This window comes from Ambystoma mexicanum, chromosome 3q, assembly GCF_040938575.1.
Source record: "Ambystoma mexicanum isolate Mex_15411 chromosome 3q, UKY_AmexF1_1, whole genome shotgun sequence".
NCBI classification, from domain to species: Eukaryota; Metazoa; Chordata; class Amphibia; order Caudata; family Ambystomatidae; genus Ambystoma; species Ambystoma mexicanum.
Genome location: NC_090926.1, coordinates 513,874,257 through 513,895,981, shown reverse-complemented (window position 1 = coordinate 513,895,981; position 21,725 = coordinate 513,874,257).

Sequence of the window (21,725 nt, the reverse complement as noted above, 5' to 3'; positions counted from 1 at the left end):
CTTTTGTTTCCCTAGACCAGTTGCAGAAACAGGTGAAGTGAACAACTTCATGTCTTCAGTTAGACATAGTGTTAAAGGTAAATCACCTTAGAACACGTATTACATAAAAAGAACAGAAGAATCAAAATATATCAATGATTAAAATGCCCTCTTATGGAATGCAAACATAGATGTGCAGTACATTGCAGACAATGCCACTGCAGTTGCACAAAATGTTACAGCTTACTTAACAAAAGCAGAAAAAACAGAGCTTCAAGACCTCTGGCATGACCTATCATCAGACAAAACACTATCTCAGAAATTGTACAGCTTAGGCATTCTTATAGGGAATGTGGAGCCTACGAAGCTGCAGATTGTTTAACCGGTACTGCTTTGAATGGAAAATCTAAAAATATAGTATGGCTAAGTCTTGATCCTGCTAAATCTAGAAAAAGAGTTTTCAAATCATATGACGACATAGAAACAATAGCTCAAAAATAATCCCAAGAGCCAAGACATTTTGAAAAACAATTTACTAGACACATATACCCGAACAGGAGTACCACTTTGGAAAACATGTGTCTATACCACATAGCCCAAAACTTTGCATACAAAAATAATATAAAACCCAATGAAAACAAAGGTAGATATAGAGTTACAGATTGTGAAGGCAGCCTAGTGAAACTTACCAAACAAAGCTTAATTAATCATATCAAATTGTCATTAAAAACTCCTCAACAGAAAGAACTATATTACATGTCCCTGCTACAAATTTTTAAACCATGGAGAAAAGAAGAAGAGATACTAAATAACTATGACTGCTATGAAGACGCTTTCAAAGCAAATGCAAGCACTATCACTGATGTGAACTTTAAGCAGTACAAAACAATGTTGAAAAATGAACAGCAAAACGAAGAAGAACTGCAGGCACAACTATAGAAGGACACTTCTGACAGTAGTTAACATTCTGAAACAGGACGCCAAGAAACACTGGGACAGCCACTAATAGCAAATGAGGCAGAAGTAGCTATGACAAAAGTAGAAAACACCATGTGTCACTATGAAGAAGATACAGAAGACTTAACTGTACCACAATCAAAACTTAACAAAGACCAGCACACCATTTTTGAAGAAGTAACAAAAGAAATTGCACATGGTGTACAACACAAAAATAAAGAATGTACCTGCCAAAATTACAAACTTATACTGCTATACGTCAGTGGTGAAGCTGGTTCAGGCAAGACATTCTTAATCAAAATCATCAGCAAGTTCTTTCAACAATTGACAAACAACAAACTGTCAGCTGTTGTAACTGCCCCCACAGGTTTAGCTGCCTACAACATAGGTGGTGTCACTTTACACTGATAACTACTTCTTCCAGTAGAATACCAAAACAAATTTGACTATCACAAACTTTCTACAGAAGCTGCAATGGAACAACGCAGAGTATTAAAACAAATGAAAATGCTACTAATAGATGAAATGAGCATGGTCTCCAACCTAATGTTGGCTTTCATTCACCTCAGATTGCAAGACGTACTTAAAACAAACTACAAAGAATTCTTTGGAGGAAAGCACATTATTGGTTTCAAGATCTTCTTCAATTGACACCAGCGAAATGTGAACCTATTTTTAAAACCTTAGGACACAAACTCTGCCGTAAAACTGTTGGCAGCATAGGAAATGTCAACCTTTGGTACATGGTATGACACTACGAATGTGTCAACAACCCACAACAAGACTAAATACCTTAGAAAACTCTATCTCCAACACAGCTGGGCTGGAGAAAATATTAAAATTATCCTTAAACTGTAGGGTAATGCTTAAATGTAACCTTGACGTGGAGCATGGACTAGTTAATGGAGCACTGGGTACAGTTGTTGGCTTTCAAACATACCCACGTGACAACAACATTCAATTTGTTAATATTCTCTTCGGCAAACTTTCAGAAGTAAAAAGGATAGGGAGCTCAACAGCTCGATTCCTTCTCTTCAAAGACATGTATGTACGCAGAGAACAATTTTCTCTAACTCTTGCATATGCAGTCACCATTCTTACCCTAGACAATGCATTGATAGATATTGGTAACTCAGTCTTTAAAGAAGGCATGACCTGCGTAGTACTATCAAGCTTACGTACACTTGACAGTCTATTTCTAATCAACTTTGATGCAAGTAAAGTTAACGCTGATATTCCTTGCATTCTAGAATACAATAGACTACGTTCACTATACACCCCCACCTAGAAGCATATCCTGTTCCACAATAAGGAAAACCTTGTAAAAGAAAACTAATTCAAACTGAAATGCAACAGAATCTGACTGCAAATCCTCCAAAGAGAGTAAAATAAGCTAATACTTCATCAATTACCATGACCGAAGAAGAACCTATTAGTCAAAGTAACTCAGGCACTTCTTCAAAGAAGCAACACACACTCTGAAAAAATAACTTGGACACAGAACTATCTGGTCCATTCACATTTTCAAATGTAACTGGTGTAAGCTGTTACGCAAATGTAGGAATGAATATTCTATTTCAATTGCCATCAATTGTTGACAACATTTACTTACACAGTACAGACCCATTGTGTTTGCAAATGGTAGTCCTTCATAGAAATGCAACAAACAACCCTGACAACACTTATAGTGTTCACGGAATAAGACAACAATTGGACTACTGTGCTGGAATGGTGAAATTCACTATAAACTCACAAGAAGATCCACAAGAATTTCTAATGTACTTACTACAAGTACTGGAAAACAAAAACATACCTATAAATGAAATCTTCCAGATTTCATACATGTGGAAACATACATGCACTCTGCAACAATGTGACACAAGAACAAATCCCTAATGAGCGCTTTGTGTATTTATCCATACCTAATTGTGAATCCATTCCATTTCAGCAACTTGTACAAAATGCAAACCATGGCAGATTATATAATACCTGCAATTCAGATAATCGCTCCACTTTACTAATACATATACATAGTAACTACATAATACTAATGCTTCTACGTTACAATGCAGATGGTAACAAAAACAACTGCAAGCTGACTGGATTCACACACGGTCAAGTATCACTTGGTAAGAAAACCTTCACAACAATATTTATAATATACCACGCAGGAGCCACAACCAATGCAGGTCACTACACAGCATATATTAAAAAGAAATGTGAATGGTTCGAATGTAATGATAGTACCATTACTCTAAAGCAGAGATTAGCAGCAAATCTTACAAATGCTTATTTAATTTTCTTAATACCAAAATGTAATAACGAATCTGTACTTCAACATTAACAAAAATTCAAATAAAAAATTATAAACAATTAGAATATGCCAACAGGTATCTAACTGGGCCAAGATTTTATAACAACCGAACAGATAAATGAATATCACTAAATTGTAACAAAAAAAATAGACAGTTAGAATATGCCAATAGGTCTCTAACTGCTTCAGAAATCTGCAACAATCCAACAGATAGAACATTAACCAGAAACAAGTGAACACTGAAAGGAAACAAACAAATAGACTGTAGCATAACAAAAAAGGGTTGTTTTAATCCAACAAGGATTTTTTCTTCCCACAGACTCAATGATTTGAAAAACAAACACAGAAACTAAGCAGAATGCACAGTACACTGGTTTGTAAACCAAATATGAAGTTCCAAAAAAAGCTGAAATGTCTATTTTGCAATGTAATAAGTCTTTATAGAATACATACACTAACATTCTCTTTTCTTTTATCACAGAAATTGAAAAAGAATATTTCTTCCAGGTAACAAACTCATGTAGAAAATATATTGAATCTCAACAAATGAAACAATAAGTATAATTTCAAACATTTGATAGATAATCAAATCTATAGGTGTGATCTATGGCTGTGATACGGTGCAGTGGTTGTGGTCAGGGCCTAGAGTCTTGGGTCTATAAGCTGCGGCCATGCACCCAAGACTATGAGCCCTGGCTACAACCACTGCAGCATATCACAACCACAACCACTGCACCATATCACACCCATGCTACCTTATAACTTCAGTACTTATAACTTTATGGACTACAGCCTATGGCCTGCAGCCAGGCACCCAAGACTCTAGGCCCTGGACACAACCACCGCAGCATATCACACCCATGGTGCTTATAACACATTATCAAACCCATAGAATGAAACATTTTAACTGCGACATATACTCAATTTGCCCCCAAGACTCTAGACCCTGCCCACAACCACCTATTAGATATTTGATTCTATGGGTGTGATCTATAGGTGTGATATGCTGTGGTGGTTGCGGCCAGGGCCTAGAGTCTTGGGTTTATGGCCTACAGCCTATGCCCTACGCCCAGGCACCCAAGACTCTAGGCCCTGGCCGCAACCACCACAGCATATCACAACCATGGTGAGTTATAACTCAGTATGACACCCATAGATTGAAAAACGTAACTGCGGCATATACTCAATTTTAAAGTCCGCTTACACCATGTGTGTCCTTAGAACAGTTTCAACGTGCCTGTGCACAGCACGGACGGGAATACTATCCTTAGAACACCCCTCATTTTCAGTAATTACGAACATCCCAGACAGCGCGGGCATGGCTAATACATCAGTACACCTGCCACCTAAACAAATACAGTATTTCACCCATCTCTTCCTCCCTAAACCTCCCCAAGCACTCTTGCACACCAAAACACTCCCCAAAACTGCTTTTTGCCTCTGTTCACCGCCGCCATGGACCCAAGACACTAGGTCCTGGCCACAACCAACGCAGCATATCACACCCATTGTGGCTTATAACTTCAGTACTTATAACCTTCGTCGTGGGTGCCTGGCCAAAGGCCAGGCACCCAAGACTCTAGTCCTGCCCACAACCACCTGATAGATATTCTATTCTATGGGTGTGATATGCTGCAGTGGTTGTGGCCAGGGCCTAGAGTCTTGGGTATATGGCCTATGGCCTACGGACTGTGGCCATGCACCAAAGACTCTAGGCCCTGGCCACAACCACTGCAGCATATCACACCCATGGTAGCTTATAACTCAGTATCACACCCATAGAATGAAACATTTTAACTGTGGCATATACTCAATTTACACCCAAGACTCTAGGCCCTGCCCACAACCACCTAATAGATCTTCGATTCTATGGGTGTGATCTATAGGTGTGATATGCTGTGGTAGTTGTGGCCACGGCCTAGTGTCTTGGGTGTATGGCCTACAGCCTACGGCCTGCAGCCATGCACTCAAGACTCTAGGCCCTGGCCACAACCACCACAGCATATCACATCCATGGTGACATATAACTCAGTATGACACCCATAGATTGAAAAACATTAACTGCGGCATATACTCAATTTTAAGTCCGCTGACACCACGTGTGTCCTTAGAACAGTTTCAACGTGGCTGCGCAGAGCACGGACGGGAATACTATCCTTAGAACACTGCTCATTTTCAGTAATTACGAACATCCCGGAGTGTGCAGGCATGGCTAATACATCAGTACACCTGCCACCTAAACAAATACAGTATTTCACCCATCTCTTCCTCCCTAAACCTCCCCGAGCACTCTTGCACACCAAAACACTCCCCAAAACTGCATTTCGCCTCTGTTCGCTGCCGCGCTTTCGGTGGATCCAAGATGGCAGGCGCATTGGAACAATCTGATGCACATCACGCTTCACTCCAGCCAATCAATGGACATGTTGCGTGTCCACGGACATGACGCGAGCCCATTAGCCAATCGGTGTCCTGCCCGCTGAGCGAACAGGGAAGTGTCTCTGCGGAGCAGACATAGATATCACTAATTTTTTTAGACCTACTTTTTGATTGTTTTAAAGAAAACTAATGGACACATTTTTACCAAATTTACAAAAGCACGCTTTCGGGACCAAACCGCTGCTCCTGCCACAAATTTGTTGAACATACGTCCAGCGGTTTCCTCTGTAGCCGTCTATGGAAAAAAATGAAGTTTTGGGACCCCCCTATAACTTTGCTCCCCCTGGACCAACCCTCACCAATTCAGAGTGGGCCATATACTTTTTTTGCAAAGTTTGGTGAGGATTTGTCCAGGGGGAGTGGAGTTATAAGCCGCCCAAAAAGTGTTCTTCCTAAGGAAACAGCAACTTAACCATAACTACATGGCTACTACCGTGGCTGTGTAATATAAAATCCAAACATAAAAAAGGTTATTTTAAAAGCCACCATTTTTGAATGAAAAACAATAGAAATTATTATAATTTCCCCACTGTTAGGACAGATTTTCTGAAGTGCTACCCATTTCTTCAAAACCATTCAACTGAGGCAGTACAAGACTCCACTCGTGGTATACGACTGTACCACCTGAGTACATGGTAGCATAGGCAGAGCAGCCATGCTTATCCTAGCAGGGAGAGAGGGCAGTAGAAGCAGTACAAGTGAAATTGTAATACAAATGATCCAAAGAAACACTGAAACACTATGTATTGTAAAAATAAAGGATTTATTTAAATACAGGTAGGCCCAGATAAATCTAGGGGTTAAGTAAGTACTAACACATTATATAAAATCACAATATAAAACACAATACTATACTTGAAAGTACACAGACCCAAGTATAGACCTTATTTGGAACACCTAACAGTAGTTCTAGGCAGTCAAAACTGTGTTATACACATTTAGTATAGGTCAAGCCTATTCTTTGGGAGGAAAAGACCAATGGTTACTTTCAGATTACTTTTGGTAATACAAGGGCAGTAGGCCCTTCCAGTTGTACAGTGACTCTTGGAGAAAAATCACCTAAACAGTCAACTGGTCAATATACTTTTTGGTGAATAGTGAAACACTTATTCTAGGTGCAGTACAAACCTATAACTACTTTTGTCATAACACACAGTTATACCAGGTGAGAAAAACCTAAGGATGTAATATAAAATTACAGATGCTGTGGAAATCAGGGAACCCCAGATTGAAGTAAGCAATAACTCTGGTAACTTGTTTTGGATGGCACACAGCTAACACAAGGTAAGTAAAACCCACATACTCTAACTTCACAATGAAGGGGAAAGTAAAACCCAATGTCACACTTTACTGAATAGTTATTCTAGGTAGGCAACAACCTAATGTAGACTTATTAAGGACAGGCTAGCAGCAAGTCAGGGGAAGCAAGACCCAGTTGGGGGACACTCATACAGTTATCCTAACAGGACTAACCTGGTGATTCCAACAGTTGGAGGACACTCATACAATTACCTTTCAGGAGTAATCTGGTGAAACCAAACATTACTTTTGTAAAGAGGCACAATCTAATCACAGGAGAGTAAAATACCTTTACATCTACTTTCTTTTAGACTGGTAAAACAGTGGCTAACGAAGAAAAGATGTTAACCATACTTTTAAGAATAGTGCATCACACATTCAAGATCAGGAAGAACTTTTGTAACTGTTCACTCTGAGAATGACAGTTACCCACCAACTCTTTACAAGTAAGTAAAACACTTAATTTCTTTTCTAGGCAGAAGTCCCAATCCCTTCAAAGTCTTTCGCTTATTCTTGGAGCATGAGTGTTCTCAGTGGTAGAAGGTGGGGTTACTAGGAATAGTGACCAACAGGCAGTGTTAGAATACGTTTTTTAGTAGCAAAGTCAGGAAAACTGGCACACAGGTGAGTACTTTACTTCTAGGGTTAGAAGAGGGATAAGAGGCTTCACAGAAGACACCCCAGCAGGATTCTAGCAGTGAGACTGGGTGCACTGGACGAGGGACCTCCCAATCACAGAAAACACCCCAGGATACATGGAAATCCCAACAGGCTTAAGGTAAGTATATACCCAAGCCAACACAGTACCTCAGCAATGAAGAAGAGATTGCAGCAGGAGAACTTCAGGGACTGCAGCCAAATACCCTGGTCAGTGGATTCCTTGTCCTGGAGACTGAACACAAGACCTCAGAAGGGACTTTGCAGCAGGGGTCGATGAAGAAGGCTCTAGGCAAGATTTCTCTCTCGGCTGAATGTGCTTCTGCAGGTTTGGCGCCTTTTCAAGGAGCACAGAAGAAGACAGAAAATTGTGGTTGAATTCTCGTCGTTTAAAAGGTCCGGCCCTCTTGTGAGGGGACTTCTTGGACTTGATTCTTGTTTCTGGAGATACACCAGGATGCCCATGAAGTTTCAGCGAGATTCGGAATTCGGAAGACCGTGCACCGCCAGTGGCTGGTGGTCCCAGGGTATTGGAGTATTGCAAACACGAAGGGGCGCAGCAACACATGGGGTGGCTCAAAATGCAGGTCTTCTTGAGTCTAGTGGGTGTCACCAGGCTCTGAGTTTGGGTCTTCGTTTTCGGGGACATCAGGTCGATTGGAATGAAGGGCTGCATCAGGCTCCGGTTACACAGCAGGCTCTCCGATGGCTGGAAATCATTCCCGCTGCTTTTCCTTTGTCATCCTCTTCGGTTTTCTGTTCCAGTGGTCGACATGACTTCGGCTTCCAGGTTTCCAGTATTTATCAGAAACTACAGCACAACCTCTGCATTCTCTCCCCGCATTTTACAAGAAAGGGGCGTCTGGTGTCCAATCAGGACAACCAGCCCCCCCACTGGGATTCATCCCAGTTGAAGACAAAGGAGGGGGAAGTTTTGGACTCCTCCCCCACTTCCTGTGCTTACACAGTGACTGGAGCCTGGGCGGGTTGTCCAGGGGACTCCCGCTAAAGACAAAACTAAAACAAAGGAATTTCCACCCTTTATGTCAGGGGAAGGAACAAGAAACAGCAAGAAACAGTAAAATGGCAGAAAAAGAAGACGGGGCCATTTTGGTAAAATGAGCACCCTTGGGTCCCTTTACTGCAGCTGTGTTTACAGCCCACGGTAAAGGTGCACCAAATTTGTAAAAGGTATCACTGCCACTGAATAAAATGTAAAAGGGATCCAAAGATCCTTTCTACCCTTGAGAACTGTAGTTTACTCAAGGTTAGCACAAGACAGTTAAATGGGGAGCCCCTAGGGCAACCCAGCAACAACAGGCACTTATTGCCAATACGTTGTTAGACATGACAACTTTAAAAATACACTATGGAAAGTGTTAAAAATTACATCCATAAAAAGATCTAAAGATTAGGTGAGTGTGGAAAAATGTTCCCACTCACTGAGGTATTAATGAAAAATATCCCACTAGAAAAGCAAAAAGTTCTGGAGTTGAACCAGGAAAGGAACATTTACTAGCTCTGTGGAAATCTTACCTAACACCCACCCCACGCCTGCAATTTTCCACGTGTCTGCAGACTACCACACTGTCTGTGGACCATACAGACTGCAAAGGGTCCTGTGGTATATTTTTTTTAAGTTCTATTGTTTTAACTGTGAAAGGTGGCTCCTAAAGGAACAGTTTCTTTTGTAATCTGTGATTTTGCATTTCTTTGGGCATTTTCTATTGGAGAGGCAAGGTAAGGTGGGAGAGTAAAGGGAGGGAAGGGGCACGAACTACAGAGACAGAGGGGCAGGTGAGCAGTGAAATATGTTGGGGGCATCTCTGCCACCAGATCAGTGCTTTGCAGTACAAACATAGTACTGTGACACTCGAAAGGTAATGGTCAACAGTGTTCTGAATGGCCTGCGATGTGTTTGCCGGGATCCTCTCCCCGAGAGATGTATTTTTTATGGTGGCAGGAGAAGTTGAGGAAGATGGGGTGGCAGCAGTCAACCTGTTTCTCTCTGAGAAAGGAAGAGCACCTGGGTTGCTGTATCAGGTCTGGCACCACATGGAGGTGGCCCCATAGGGGTACAGCCCAGGTTTTACATGACTGAGTACGATGTGGCACTCAGTACATCTCACCTTGGCTTAGTGAGCCTTCGGTACATCCCCAACGGTGTTGAAAAACAGCCACACCCTTGACTCACTCTGGGGCTCTGGAGGTAGGCACTTCCTCTACCTTATCTTGCTCTTCCACTTCATCCCCATCTGCATCTCTGCACCAGTTCCCCTCTCCATGCCCTCCAGGTTGTTGTGGTGGTGGTGTTGGTTGTGGCCCTTGGGGAGGGGAGAAGGCCATGACAGATGCCATTGATGCAAATAAGGGTGCTTTGCAAAGCAGGTGTCTATCCTGATGCTCTCTCCTGGATAGTCAGATTGAAAATGACTTAAAATAATGGGTGTATCCCTTCAGAGGAACTGTCCATGGATCTCGAGACTGTCCATGGACTATCGGGTCGAAAATAGGCATTGGAAAGTTATAAAAAGTTGACAGAACCAGTAAGTATGGGCCTTGGAGCTCTGGAAGGGTAAACTTTAAGCTTGAAACACCCTAGATTGGCAGAAAATGAAGTTTCAAACTTTCTGCAAAGCCCGAACACCGTATGCGGGCAGGCCCTGATGCTACATGGGTGCAGTCACATGATGACTGCACTGACGACTGTCCACGAACACCATGGGGCAGTTGACTGCCAGGCGTATGCGCATGTATGTCTGCAAACGGGAGCTCTGTCTGAGAACTAATTAAAGGTACATCATACGAGACCGTACATATGCGGAAACGCGCAATGTCCGCAGACAGCCCATATTGAGAATGGACACCCCTGACAGAGGTATTTTCCGCGGACTACTAATTGGTGTTTTACAAAGAAAAATGATGACACAACAATATAGAACATATTTATAGTATACAAAATAAATGTATTTATGAAAGGGATGGGGTATCGGAATGGGAAACATAAGTAGTAGAATTTGGAATGCCTATACAATGATCATCAGGGGAGGGAGGGAGTTAAGTTTTATCAAAGTGTTTTTCATTTATACTTTAGGAATTTGATGGTGGTGAGTTCTATGAGTTGAGCAACTTAACCACTACAGGGTATTATGGATATTATGCTATAGCTCTAGTGCATAGATAACCTATATAACAATATAATAATTATAAAGAAATAGAATTTGATCCACAATGGGATTCTTGAGTCAAGTTAAGTTTTGTTCATAAACTGAAATCCATTTCAGTTCTTCTGGAAGGACTTTCTATTAGAGTAATACAATAACGTTTTGCATCAATCAAATGATGTTGAAGAACACTCGGAAGTGCATCCTCAATTTTGAGACCTGATTATCCAGCCATGAGTTTAATATCATACCTTTAATTACTGTTTGTTTCTGCAATGCTGCTCCTGAAGAACGTGTACATGAAACTCTTTCCAGCAATTACCCAAAAACAGATTCCAGGAATAAGAGTTAAAAGCTTTTTTGCGAGTGACCCCTTACATTATACGTCTTTCATGCTCCTTGATTGTGTCCCTGTGAAAGGAACTGAATAGCACATGTCAGAATGTAAAATGATAGCAAACGCACATTAAAGGTGGATTTTGTGTGTGAACATTTAGAGAACGAGGTCACAGACTATTTTCTACCGGATCAAACTGGATTTATCTGAATGGGAAGCTAGGTTTCCACCAAGCACCCATTCTATCCATTTAACAGCAATCATTTTTAAGCGGGATGCGGCTCATGTGCTTCATGCATCTATTGCAACGTTGGACGAAATGTAATATATTGGTCTCTGTCTTTCTCTGAGAAGCACTATACTAACAACATCCTCAAGCTAAAACACATTTGTTTAAGTATTGAATTCGTAAATCACATATTATACGAAAGATGGAACCTAATGTAACATGGTTACATAATGCTTAAAGCCAATGCAAGAAAAGATAGATAACGATTCAATATGACTGACATTTTTAAAACATAGCTGAGTTGTTAAGTGAGTCTTAAAGGTGGGGGCACGGTGTGTGCTACACTTGGGGAAATCTGGGCGGCTGCATAGTTCACTATCAGCAGAGAGACGACGGGGGAGAGTGCAACTTGTTCCTAAAAATATCAAACCTGACACTTTTCCGACGGACAGTGTCACTTGTTCCGAAGTTGGTAGATTCCTACACCAGGCCCTGCCTCCAGACGTATGGAGGGAAAGTGTGCATTCTTTTTAGGAGCAAGGTTGCAAAAGCAACTTCCCATGTGACAGTTGTAGAGTCCTAAACAATACAAGTGCTGCTGAATGGGGAGAGCAAGAAGGGTGGCACATAGAGACAAGGGAGGAACAGTGAGGCGGTGCAATGTTAATGAACTAGGAAAGATGAAGATGGCCAAAGCAGGTTCCGATTTTCCAACAATTTGATAAACAGAGATTTCTTAAATGTTGCCATGGTGCATGATTTGTGACAAGAGGTTGGCCATACGGCTTGTCTATGAGCTGCCTCCATTGCTTCATCACTATAAAAGACCTTTGATATGATATGATATGATATGGTATTTGTAACGCGCCTATTCACTTATGGTGACTCCACAATGGTTGACCCTGCGAGCCTAGCAGGGGTGTTGTCAGATCCAGAAAAGATCAGGGGCTACGCTAATTTCGGGACGGTTGGGAGACAGGGCTAGCAAGCATTTTGGTTGTAGCACCTGAGCTTCTATCCGGGGCTACAACCAAAAGAACCGGGTGATAATCCCCTCAGCCCCCCCTAGCAACACCTCTGGATTGGACGTCAGTGCTTGGTCAGATCCCTGTTATGTTATATTTGCTGCATTTTTACAGCACGTATTCATCCATGGTTATTTTGGACCTTCTGGAAGGCTATAAGGAGGTAGAACAGAGAAGTTTAAACTCTTGGAAAAGCCCAAGGATTCAACATCAGATACATCCTAGGCGGCACTGCCAGTACACAGATATGGTGTCGAGGTAGGACACGTTAACTCGAGCAATCTCTTTCTTCTGAGGGCTGCTTTGAGCAACACAAGTGCCCAGACAAAGGGCAAAGGGTGAGAAGGAATGTGTGTACTTAATTTAATTTGCTGGATGGGTCAATGTGAATAAATAATCCTTCATTGGGCATTCATAGGGTCAGGAGTTGTGTGTTCTACTCTACAGACATCCCATGAAGCTGTAGAAGCATACTGGCTATTAGTGTTCATTATAAAAGTTCCAAGCAGGAGCCATGCTTCAGTTTTCTACACCCCCAGCATTCCTAGATAAGGTAGGCAGAACATTGTTGATCCAGTGAATGGTTGCAATCGAAAGCCTACAAGATCTTGGTTGCAATCACCAAACTTTGAGAGAAGGGGAAAATGCAAAGTGTTTTAACTAAATGCACATTATAATGGTAAACAATACATTAACAAACCCAGGTAAGACTTACATTGTTTTCATCAACATTGATAAATTAACCTGACATTAACCTGACATGGGCACACTTTTGCTCTGATACTTTCACCTTTGTTTCACCTTTGTGTCATTGAACAATCTCTGCAGAATATATATAGATATATATTCAGTAAAAAAAATGTTGTTAAAGGGACATTATGGTTAAGTTGCGCTACTAAAAACCTATGAAATTCAGTAAAAAAACTTTGTTAAAGGGACATTATGGTTCCAAGTAAAACGAAAAACCCCGGAAATTTGCCAGTTATGGTAAGCTAAGCAACCATAACTCGCGCAATCACCATGCACTGCTAAGACTAACACCCAAGACATCAAAGATGACATCACAAATGTCATTTATGACATCACTGATGACATCACATATCTGGGTCACTTGTTTTTGTTTATTGACATATATAGGCCAGGTGGTTTTGTTCACTGGCAGTCAGAATAATAGAATTGAAAAAGGTGCTATATATCTAGACGTTAACCTTGTTATATGTTCTTTAAGTACTTTCCTTAGGGTTTGGTCTCAGCTCATGGTGCACATACATGGGGAAATGAGCAGGCCTCAAACACACAATTCATTTGTATACATGAAGATAAACTTTAATGTCATTAACATTTTCTGATGATGCAGTTTCTTTCTTCTTTTCTTTAGTTTCCCTCTATGTGCCTATGGGCCTCATTACGACCCTGGCGCTAAGTGAAAAACGATGGCGGTAAATGGTTACCGCCATCGTTTTCCGCCAGGTCCGATCATGACCCGTGACCGTTAACTATGATGCCATTAGCGGCGTCGTAGTTAACGCTGCCGCTAACTGCGCTAAGGGTGCGCGCACGCGACCGGCCACACCGTACTTAGCGCCATGGCGGAAAGGTACGCAAATGCCGACCCAAGCGGACATGCACCTAACGCCATCACCCAGCCCGTTAAGTACCTTACCGCCATGGTGCTAATTACGCCATCGCGAACCAACCGTAAAGGGCCATGTAAAGTGAATGCAGCTGCCACAGGTGCACAGAAACAGCACAGGTGAAGGCAATACAGACTCAGGAAGTACAAAAAGAGCACACCCCACCCCTTCCCACACCCAGTGACACTCCACAATGATACCAATACGACTAGCAATGTTGGGGCTGGAAAACCTGATAGCAATGCATGTGCTACAACAGCAACAACAACAACAGGCAGCACAGAGGAGACGCAGGAGGAGAAGGAGGGCAAGGCAGGCCCAGCAAGCCCCACCAGCACAGCCAGTGCCACCACGCAGGCAGCCCCCAATCCCACGCAAAAGAGCCAATCCATTCAACCTCACTGCTGTGCAGATCCACACCCTGTACCGTTTGGACCGGGACACCATCACCGCCATCGTAGACATGATACACAACGACATCGTCAGCATGATAGAATGATAGAAACTCCAACCGCCACCCCCCCCTACTGAAGGTAGTGTCTGTACTCCACTTCCTGGCCACAGGCACCTACCAGCACACAGTGGGGCACTTGCATGGCATTTCACAACCATTATTCTCACGAACACTCATCCAAGTGCTCGATGCCCTCCTCAAGCACACAGACAACCACATCTCATTACCACGGACTGCCCAGGACATTGCAAACACCAAAGTGGGTTTCCATGCACTAGCCGGCATACCCGGTTGCATTGGTGCCATCGACTGCACCCATGTGGAATTGGTGGTTCCACGTGCCATGGAGGTACCGTACCGCAACCGGAAACAGTTCCACTCAATCAACGTGCAAATGGTCTGTGACTCCAACAAGATCATCACACATTGTTGTGCCCGATTCCCCGGATCAACCCATGATTCTATGGTCCAGAGGAACTCCACAATACCACGCTACATGGAGCGACATGCAGGCCCAAGATCCTGGCTACTCAGTGAGTCCAATGTCATGGAAGTGGGCAGGTGAATGATGCACCGATGCATACTCCACCTGGCTGAAAGGGGGGGGGATGATGCATACTCCACCTGGCTGAAAGGGGGGGGAATGATGCATACTCCACCTGGCTGAAAGGGGGGGGATGATGCATACTCCACCTGGCTGATAGGGGGGGGAATGATGCATACTCCACCTGGCTGAAAGGGGGGGGGGGTGATGCATACTCCACCTGGCTGTGAGTAACACAGAGAACGGAGACAGAGGATGGGCACTCACAATGCACTCAACCCCTCTGCATACATTGGGTGATGGCATGCAAAACAGGCCATGGGAGCCATGAGCATATACTGGTTGCATTGTGTGAATCAATTAGTGCATGTAGAAGTGAGCCGAAGTAACAGTTGGATGCAAGCCATGGTGGCACATCATGTTCTTGATCAGACGACATGACTGACACATACATTCTCGCCTATATACAGGTGATGCAGGCTATCCCCTGAAGAGGTGGCTCCTTACACCAGTCCGGAACCCGCAGAACCAGCACGAGGAGGACTTCAACCGTGCACATACACGTACTCGTGTGGTCATAGAGCAGACATTCGGCCTATTGAAGGCACGGTTCCGAAGCCTCAGAAGGTCTGGTGGGGCACTCCTGTACCACCATGAGAAGGTGGCAAAGATCGTCATGGCATGTGTCATGCTACACAATATGTGCGTCAGATGGAATGTGCCCCTGCCCCCTGACGCAGAACTGCAACCACCTGACGATGAGGATGAGGAGGGTGCAGATGGGGCGGCACCCCATGGAGGAGGCGACGCACAGGAGGGGCGTGCAATGCGCCAAAGTATCATCGACCACTACTTCTAGCACACACGGCTGGTGTGAATCACATGGAGACTGCACTTGGGGCACTGTGTGTCTCTGGGACATGCACACTGTGGACTGTACACCAATAAAGCACACATACGCAATGAAAATGTCCACACATTTCATTTTGGGAAAGAAAAAAGTGTATTTAAACTATGAAACGTCGTGACACACCCCCTCCCCCTCCCTGCTGCACACCCCAACACACCCCCTCCCCCCTCCCCCCTGCACACCCCAACGCACCCCCTCCCCCCTCCCCCCTGCACACCCCAACGCACCCCCTCCCCCCTGCACACCCCAACACACCCCCTCCCCCCTCCCTCCTGCACACCCCAACACACCCCCTCCCCCCTGCACACCCCAACACACCCCATGTAGGTGTCAACAGATGCCTGTGACAGTGGCCACAGGCTGTTACAAGCCCCCTCTCCCGGCCCCCGGGGCACCCCTGGCTGTGGAGCGCAGGTTACGTCCGGAACGTCGGACGGGGCTGCTCTGTGCAGAACTGGCAGTGTAATTTCCCTGTCTGCCCCCGTGCATGCACGTCCTGTAGGGTGTGGGTGAGCTCAGTGAGCGCACGACGCAAGCCGGCAAGTTCAGCACAGATGTCACTGGACATGGCCTGCATGGCATCCCTCAGGGTGGCAGTACTCTGCGCTACTTCGGCCCTTAGGGTCTCCGTGGCCTGTTCAATGGTTGCCCTAGCCCCCACACATTCCGCGGCATGCTCAGCCAGCATCGTGGACAGTTGTTGCTGCGTTCTGTGATGTCCTCGAGGGACTGCCACCCCTGCTGGCCCATGGCCAGTGCTGGTGGTGTGATGGAGGGGCTGCTCCCCTCCTGTGGACTGAGGACTGGGCATGGGGTAGAAGGCCACTCCTCTACCTCTGTGTGCCCCTGTGTGTGATCCTCATGGGGGCTGGCGTCTGACAAACAGGGGGAATGTAGTAGGTCAGTGGGGCTTCTGACTTCGTGCTCCTCAATGTCTGAGTCTGAACATGCAGCTATTGCAGCTGTCTCACCCATGTTGCTGCTGGCCGCTGACCCGGTGCCTTCTGTGGCAGGCAATGTTGGTAGAGGTGGAGCAGCTGCTGCTGGCCTGCTGACTACAGGGGTGTTTGCCGGTGGGACGTCCGGTATGCTTGCAGTGGGTCCTGCTTGTTGTGGGGTCTGCCTCACTGCAGCTGAGGTTGAGGGTGCGGGGACGGTATTATTGGCCTTCTTGGCTCTCTTCGTCGCAGGGGTGTCCTGGTCCTCGGGGTGTGAATCTGTGCCTGTGGTGGAGCAAAGGAGGGAGGGCGTTATTGATGGGTCTGCGGACTTTGGAATGACAATGATAGACATTATTCTGGTCAGTAGATGAGGCAGATTTCAGGCAGGTCCATGCAGGTTGTCTCCTTTTAGTGTGGAATGTGGATGCAGGTATGCGGGTGCCATCAGTGTATACAGGGTGGTGCTCGCATGTGGCTATGGGCAGTGTGGAAATGTGTTGCATTTACACTCTAGGGCAACCTTGTGCTACACATGAATGGACTGCAGTGACTATGGCATGTCTTGTTTGAGGCACCTACCTTCATCGCCTGATGTCGGAGCTCCCCTTTCCATCCCTCCGACGCCTTCAATGGCTTCCATGCCAATCGTGGTTGCACAAATCTCCTCCCAGGGTTGGAGTTTTAGTGGGGATTCCGACCCTCCACCGGTACCCAGGGCAAGGTTGCGGTTCGCAGAGATGACGGCTCTGACCCGTATGCGAAGGTCGTCCCAGCGCTTCCTGCACTGCTGTGGGGTGCGGGGTACGGTCCCCACCGCGCTGACGCGCTCGGCCACCAGGGCCCAGATGGCCTTCTTTTTCCCTATCGCTGTCCTGGTCATTTCCGGGGAGAAAACGACAGCTGCGTTGTCTTGCAGGGTCTCCGCAAGCATGCAGAGTTCCTCCCGGCTGAATCTTTCCTGGCGCTGGCGGTCACATGCCTTCTTAACAGCTTTAGGCATTTTTGGGTAGTTGGATGGGTGGGTGATTGGTTGGGACAGGTGTCAGGGTTGGATCTGGTGTTGTTCGGTAGGATGGCAATGGATTGTGTTTTTAAAGATGGCCGACGTGCTGTTTCCCGTTCCGGCGCGATGACGCTATTTCCGGTTCTGCTTTTTACGGTGGCCGCTAATTACGGTGGCCGCTAATTACGGTGGCCGCTACTTATGGTGGCCGCTACTTACGGTGGCGGAAGTGCACCTTGCTCGCTTTACGATGCTGGTAGGGGCCTTTTCCGCCATGTCGTTAATTGCATTACCGCCATGGCGTAATGCTTGTGCGCGATGGGTCGTAATGTGGCGCTCTTTACGCCATCGGCCCACGGCGTAAACGCTCATTACGCCATGGCGGTAATGACGGAAGATTACCGCCTGGGTCGTAATGAGGCCCTATGACTTGTATGCATTGTGCTTCTTCATATGTATTGTTTGTACCAGCACAAGTGATGTAAGTCTTGAATTGTTAGCTAGTTATTACATGTTTAACATTACTCAAAACTCTGATACGGTAGCATTCATTATCATACTATCCAAAATTCCAAGATTATAAATAGTGTACTTCTATAGTACATGCTGCAGTCATTGTCTATGTTTATATATGAATGGGTTTCGGTATTAACGACAACACTCCAATACAATGATATTAGATGAGTACATTCTTTAATAGATTAAATAGTTTGTGATAGGTATCCCGATCTCCCCTGACATCTTGTTACCAAAAATATAAACACATCTCCTGGTAGGGACTTTTCATCAAAACGTATTTCACATGTGATGTCATCAGTGATGTCCTGGGTGTTAGTCTTAGCAGTGCATGCTGGTGGTGCAAGTTATGGTTGCTAAGCTTACCATAACTGGCGAATTTCAGGGATTTTCCGGTTTTACTTGGAACCATAACGTCCCTTTAACAAAGTTTTTTTTTACTGAACTTCATAGTTTTTTAGTAGCGCAACTTTACCATAACATCTCTTTAGCAAAGTTTTCTTTACTGAATATACATTTTCATAGTTTAAATTTGATAGATGTGTACTAGGGTTCCCTTACTTTATATACAATTAACTTAGAACATACCAAACACCCTGCTAATGATTTTGATGTCCATGTACGTTCACAGACAGCATCAACACTACCCAAACATGCAGGGCGTATCTGAAATTGGTCCTTCATAACATATAAACACTACGCAAGTTGAAAAAGCAACACATATACACATTATATATATTAATAAATAAGCAGTAGCACCTACATATTTAACACAGCAACCAGCCATTGAAATGCTGTCATGATCTATGCTTCCAAAAGATCAGGACTTGCCCGACTCCCTTGGAAGCAGACCCATAACCCCGGTTCCGAGTGCCAGCCAGTCCCAATTGGGACCTTTTGGACCCTGTCCTGGCGCCAGTGGCACCAGGCCCATAAAGATGCCCAGTCCCAGCGCTGGAAGCGCCGGGCTCATAATGCTTGGGTGGACTTACCTGCAGCAGACCATGCTGCTTAATTACCTGCCAGTTGAACCCCTGATCCTCTTCTGTTTGGGACTACTTTTCCTGTTGGGTGGGGCAGGAGCCACTCCCTAGGTTCAGAACACTGGAACTCTTCTTTGAAAGCAGGAACTCTTTTCTTAGGCGTGGCTGTGGAAGGAGACACCTAAGCACTACAGGAGGCTATTTAAACCACACCCGATGGATGAATCTTGCTTTGCGTTATTCTGCATTCTCTGCAGCAGAACGCTCATCGTGTCTTCTGCTTCTGATCCTGGGCCTAAGGGAACAAAGGCTTACCATCCTGGAATCCAGTCTTCAGCAGCACCTGTAAAGACAAAGAAAGAACAGGTTAGCACTACGGTCTTCAGTGGCAGCGCATCTCTTACCTGGTCCATCGGCTGTCACCAACGCCTCGCGCTGCATTCCGGCATCTGAAAGACAAAGGCTTACCTACTCTTCGCATGCTCCGGAGGTCTTCGCACTGCATTCCGGCATCTGAAAGACAAAAGCTTACCAGCTCTTCGCACGCTCCGGAGGCCTTCGGTGCTGCATCCCGCATCTGAAAGACAAAAGAAGGTGCGTTTAAAGACATTGGGCAACTTTATTACTCACGTGCCATTACTCCTTCCCACGCCGAATCCAGTGGGTATTCCAGCACCCTTCAGCTTCTCTAAAGCTCCGAACTTGTACCTGCAAGATAAAAGGGACAGTTAGTGCGCATCGTGAAGCAGGCTACAAGCGCTTACTTACGTGCTTCCAGGCGCTTCTATTCCTCACGCGGGTTCGATCTTCAACTCTCATCAGCATGCCATCCGCCATCGCCGGAACCCTGCAAAACAAGAGATATCATTACAAAAGACTTTTAAGACATTTGAAGTGCCCAGAACTTACCGTTCGTGCAGTTAACGACGGACAGCAGTCCTCTGAGGTCAAGAGGCCTGCACCCTTATCCAGTGAAGAAACTGGTTACGGCACCCTGCCCCGAGGCAGATGGAGAGCTCGGCGTTCACTTACCTAATGTGAGGGTGTTAACCTTTGGGGTTCTACAGGAGAAGAGAAAGGGAAGAGGAGAGAGGCACCCAATAACCCCAGTTCATTAATCCCATATTTTCTATCTGCAGACATCTTACTCTTCGAGTCAGACATACAGTGCACAGAGGTCCAGCCCAAAGAGCCAACCGTGTGTTACACATCACCTTTGAAGATACGGCATTCACCCAGTCAAGACCGGCGCCTCTGCGGGAATCAGGTGAGCGTTACAGAACGCAAAGCCTATCGCAAAACTCCCACCCAGGCGCTATGGAAACCTCGGATACCGACCAGCTAGCCCAGTTACTTGGGGAACTAAGAGCAGAAGTGCATGCAGCCCGTCAGGAAACGAATGCTCTAAGAAGGGAACTGATTACTTCCAAGGAGCGAACAGACGATCTCGCTAGACAATTGTTACAGTCACAAGCCGGACAAACTCCGTTACCCGCATCAGGGGCAAATCTTCCTTCAACATCCTCTACGAACCCAGTGCAGATCAACCTACCCCGGAATGTACCTCTGGCTCCGCCCGAACGATTTTCTGGTGACCCAAAGAGGTTTGCAGTATTTATTAATCAGTGCCGGTTGCACTTCTTATGCCGGCCAGCAGCCTTTCCAACTGATCAAGCTAAGGTAGCTTTCGTGCTTTCGTACCTTAGTGGCAATGCGGCAGACTGGTCGATCCCTCTAGTTAATCAAGATGATCCGGTTCTCCATGATTTTCGAGCTTTTCAGCTCAGTATGGAAAAACTGTTTGCAAGACATTCACAGGGGCAGGCCTTGGACAATGAGCTCCTTTCATTGCGACAGGGTAATCAAGACCTTTTGGCTTATATTGCGTCTTTCAACAGACTGATAGTGGAAACTCGATGGCCTGAGGACAAAAGGATTACGCTGTTTTATAGAGGTCTACGTGGAGAGCTCAAAGATGTGTTAGCCCAAGTAGTGAATCCCCCGCAAGACTGTTCGGACTATATTGACTTAGTCGTTCAAATTGACCACAGACTGCAGAACAGGAAGGCCGATCGTTCCAAGTTTGATGCTCGAGTATTTTCCAAACCACCAACTCCTACCAAAGGAGTAGACTCCGGGGAACCCATGCAAATAGGGGGCCTGAAAGGACCACTAACACAAAAGGAGCGGGAAAGGAGAAAACAGCTGCAATTATGCCTCTATTGCGGAAACTCGGGGCACTTTCTTCGAGACTGTCCGGTGAAACCAGCCAAGAAGGCAGTAGGAGCTGCAGTTACCAGGGTCACAAACTCTGAGCAGGGAAACGACCTCGCCCGACAA